We start from the raw sequence: 5265 nt of genomic DNA, 5'->3' as shown, positions 1-5265 counted from the left end.
TTATCATAGGCCATCGAAATATTTCTTAGTATACAAACCATGCCACCCAAACCAAAGCACAAAAGTCAAAATTTTGAATCGAACCGATTCCCAATTCAAATAATGCATAACTACATGGATAAGCTTACATTAACCCGTCAATTTTGAATTGAATTTGTGATGAAACAAAATGAAATGATATTTCAAGATATCAATAAAAAATGAGCATGTTAATGTAAATAATAAAAATGGATTAAAAAAATAAAGATTATCACTCTTATTGTTTTTAATAGAGAAAAAAAAATGAACCTCAGAAGGATTCAAATAGTTTTTTTTTTACATAGAATATAATTTATATAATATTCAAAATACTCGAAAAACAAAAATGTCTTAAAAAGAATTGAACGAGAAGCCGTATGAGGTGAAATTCTCATGTATAGTTTTTATATAGTGGCAGTAAAGGTCACTTTTCTGTCAACTTTTCCACTATCACCCCTAAAAAACTAAACTCTACCTTACGCAAAGTCGCCAGAGTATGATTAACTTCTAAATATGAAATCACTGCTTATATACCTGGTATTGACCATAATTTACAAGAACATTCTATAGTATTAGTAAGAGGTGGAAGAGTCAAAGATTTGCCCGATGTTAAATATCACATAATTCGAGGAATTTTAGATGTTGTCTCAATCAAAAATCAGAAACAAGGGCGTCCTAGTGCGTTGTATATTCTTATCTAAGATTTGTATCATTTTATGATGATGCCATGTCAATTGCTAAAAACATGTAAAGTATATAGCTAACCCAATAACGAACATTTTCTAAGGGGACTAGAGCAAGCTAAAACAATAAGGATAATATATGTCTAAGGTTTAATATTTAATTCATTTTATAACTTTTCCCTTACTTAGTGTGTGTTAACATAAAATTGGAAATGTCTTGACTTTTTTGGAGCAGACTCAATTCAAATAGCATTGATTTAAAACACCTTTTCCTTTTTTATACTCTGTTTTAAACCTAAGGACCTAAATCGTATAGATATAGAAAATACAAGATTTCTAATCATAGCAAAAGAAAGGAAATAGATACTCAATTGAGAATAAGTAAACATAATTCTATGCATAAGAATGAATATCTTCTATATATGCAAATAGAATCATGTGGAAAGCTGTATCCGAAGAAAGTCATATATGTATGGTTGGAGGGAGATCTTTGATACCTTTAGAGATCTACCCTAAAATATGGACTTAAAAAACTGAAATAAGTATTGATTAGTCTTTATGAAATAAATTTATGAACCTTTTTCACACTCATGTCACGCCAAAGTACTGTAGAAAAGAAAATTGATAAATTTGATCCAATCTATCATAATCGATTAGTTAACATGGTCGTTAACCGTATTCTTAAGAACGAAAAAAATATCAATTTTTTTATCAATCTCTAGAAAAGATTCAACAAAAAATAAAGAAAAATCCACTAATTGTTCTACGTCAAGCAATAGACAAATTAACTCCCAAATTCATAGTAAAATCAAAACGTGTAAGTGGATCCACTTATCAAGTTCCCATTGAAATTAAAGAGAAAGAAGGAAAAATACTTGCGATTCGTTGGTTATTAGAGTCATCCCAAAAACGTTCTGGTCCAAATATGCAATTCAAATTAAGTTACAAAATAATGGATGCTGCCAAAGAGAAAGGCAATGCTATATGCAAGAAGGAAGAGATTCATAAAATGGCAGAATCTAATAAAGCTTTTGCACATTACCGTTAATCAACTAACTAGTATAAATAGATCCACAGACCTATCCCATTTTGATCAATAAAAGAAAACTTACTTTCTCAAAATTGATACAAATTTTTACTTTCTCAAAATTGATACAAATTTTATTGGAACGAAAATGAAAGGAAAAGATGAATGAAAAATTAATCATAGATATAATGATAATAAGGAGATTTTAAATAAAATGTTGCTCGAATATTAATTGAAGTTAGTAACTAATGATCAGGACAAAATGAAAAATGCATTTTTTATACCTTAAAATCATTTTTATGAAAGAATTTCATTTGCTTTTCTTCTATGGAAGTTCCATTTTCCTAGAATGCATCCTGATTTTTGACCTATTTCTTCTTCTAGTTATCGATGTCATTTTTTATTAGAATAAGACAACTTGGTTTTATTTCATCTCTTTAACAAGTTTAGTGCTAAGCATAACTTTTTTGTTATTTCAATGGAGAGAAGAACCCACGATTAGTTTTTTTGGAAATTTACAAACAAACAATTTTAATAAAATATTTCGGTTTCTCATTTTATTATGTTCCACTTTGTGTATTCCTCTATCCGTAGAATACATTCAATGTACAGAAATGGCTGTAACAGATTTTTTGTTATTCATATTAATAGCTACTCTAGGAGGAATGTTTTTATTTGGTGCTAATGATTTAACAACTATCTTCATATCTTTAGAATTTTTAAGTCTATGTTCTTATCTATTATCTGGATATAACAAAAGAGATGTTCGATCTAATGAGGCTATTATGAAATATTTACTTATGGGTGGAACAAGTTCTTCCATTCTTGCTTATGGTCTTTCTTGGCTATATGATCTATTTGGAGGTGAGATTGAAATTCAAGAAATAGCCAATGGTCTTATAAATATACAAATGCATAACTCTCTAGGAATTTGGATTGCACTTCTATCTGTAATGGTAGGAATTGCATTCAAACTTTCTTTAGTTCCTTTTCATCAATGGACCCCCGATGTATATGAAGGAGTGTGATTCGTTTGATAAATTATTACATACAATATCTTTTTTAGAGATGTTTGTTTCTATTTATAAAAACTCTATAGACATGTGAAAAAAAAGATTGTTATTCCCACTTGGACTAAGACATCACTTTTACCAAAAAATTGAATTGAACTAAGGTAAAGCAAAGTAAGAAACAAACTCAATTGTTTGATTTAATTAACACACTACACCCCAATACAATAAATAACTTTTACAAATGAATTATTATGGGTAGTTTTTAACAAAGGGTCAGATTGACGTGTACTTTTATTCTTAAAGTAGATGCTACATAGTAAGTTTTCATTCTTCAAAAACTACGAGTGTAAAAAAGAAGGCATCCATTGACAAAAAGATTACCCTAAGATGAGCATCTCATGACTATTCAGAATGATTTAAATCAGATGGTTTTATTTTTCATTTTTAACTCTTTCATAACTGAACTTAAAAAATAATAATAATAAGAAAAATGATTTACAATTTATAGACTATATTGCATACTATAATAACCACTGAGTAAGGATTCCTCATGAAGTTAAGGATTAGTTATTCTTTATATCAATTGAATATGTTCAATCTTATACATACATGAGGAAGGTAATAAAAAAAAGAGAATCAAATGATTCTACAAATTTTTTTATCACTTAGGAGCTATGCGAGAAGAAAGTCTCTTGCACGGTTCTGAATGAGAGAAGGGAGAATTCCTCTTTTCGACTCTAACTCCCCCACTCCAGTCGTTGCTTTTATTTCTGTTATTTCAAAAGTAGTTGCTTCAGCTTTAGTCACTAGAATTTTCGATATTATTTTTTATTTTTCATTGAACGAATGGCATCTTCTTTTGGAAATATCAGCTATTCTTAGCATGATATTAGGAAATTTAATTGCTATTACTCAAACAAGTATAAAATGTATGCTTGCATATTCATCAATAGGTCAAATTGGTATATCCTTATTGGAATAATTGATAAAGACCCAAATAACGGATATGCAAGTGTGATAACTTATATGATACTCTATATTTTTATGAATTTAGGAACTTTTGCTTGTATTATATTATTCAGTCTATATAGGTACAGGAACAAATAACATTCAGGATTATGCAAGATTATACGCGAAAGACCCTTTTTCAGCTTTGTCTTTATCTTTATGTCTGCTATCTCTACTGAAAGAAACAAAGAAATAACTCCCTATGTGCAAAATTATAGATTATCTTCTTCAATCTCAAAAAATTATATCGAAGTTAGTATGATTATATCTATAATAGCATCTATTTTATTGGGAATAATAATGAATCCAATTGTTGCAATTGCCCAGGATACATTATTTTAGAGATTGATATTTTTTGTAATATAATTTTCACTAGGTGTAAAGAAAAAGGAAGAATTGCCCTTATATTCATATTCTTAAAATCACAGGGAATAGGCTAGGCTTAAATTATCAAATGAACTTCTAATTACAAAATCAACTTGATCATTCAATTAGGAGTTCATTTTGGTTATAATACTGGTTATAATATAGAATTTGTTCATTTTGTACCAAAACAAAATATAGATTTTCTATCTGAGAAAAAGTCGTTCAAACATGTGTAAATAAAATATTTGTAATTCTTAACTTCTCTTTTAAATAGAAGTTAAGAATTACAAAACAGGGATGGAGATAATCTAATCTCCATACTGAATTGTATCGAGATAACCTTGCTGCGATTCTTTCATCTAACAAATAGAGTGCAATAACTGTTTATTATGCATCCAACAGGAATTGAACCCGGGACTTCCCAATTATGAATCGGGCGCTTTTACCATTCAGCCATGGATGCTATGGTAAAGTTATTTCATTATAATAAATATGGTAACCAATTCAATTCTATTTCTCTTTTATAGAAATAACAAGAAACTTTTTTTTGACAAATTGTACAATAGTTGAATAACTTACACTGACTATCTCTTTCTTATTATAATTCAATTTAATAAGTAATACAATAGATGAATAACTTGCACTGACTACCTCTTTCTTATTATAATTCAATTTAATAAGTAATAATTACACTATATTATCTTACAAAATAATAAAAAATAATATATAGGAAAACATGAAAATTCGTGGTCTACGGACCCTATCAGAAAAAATTGAGAGATAGTTTGGTTCTTTAGCGTTTAGTCAAAATTTAAAGATTACATGATGGATATATTCATTCCATGGAATGAATCCAATTTGGTGAGATTGCTAAGTCAAATATTTTCTGGTCAAGAAAGTGTTGTTAAGCTTTTTGATTTTCAGATTCTTAGTACATTACTTATACAGGATATATGTATAATTATCTTAAAAGGTCAAGCAATAAAAGCTATAATGATAATAGCATTACCATTACTTTTCTATTTTTTAAATATTCGATTAATTGAAAGAAACAAATCATCAAAATATAATTTGATGAAGATATTTTCGGTTCTGACTGTACAACATTTTGGAGCTAGAGCTAGAAAGGAAAATTTGTTGCTCATTCTGC

The 5265-nt window shown here is 28.3% G+C and overlaps 1 non-coding gene across 1 annotated transcript; it reads right to left on the bottom strand.

Moving 5' to 3' along the window:
* Positions 1 to 4505: 4505 nt before the first annotated feature.
* On the bottom strand, positions 4506 to 4578 carry TRNAM-CAU (transfer RNA methionine (anticodon CAU)). Its single transcript has one exon. It is a non-coding gene; the product is annotated as a tRNA-Met (tRNA).
* Between the last annotated feature and the right edge of the window lie 687 nt (positions 4579 to 5265).

This window comes from Cupressus sempervirens, chromosome 11 (genome assembly GCF_028749045.1).
Source record: "Cupressus sempervirens isolate cs-2001-9-10 chromosome 11, ASM2874904v1, whole genome shotgun sequence".
Lineage (NCBI taxonomy): Eukaryota > Viridiplantae > Streptophyta > Pinopsida > Cupressales > Cupressaceae > Cupressus > Cupressus sempervirens.
Note: the sequence above shows the minus strand (reverse complement) of the source record. Positions and strands in the feature narration are given on the sequence as shown.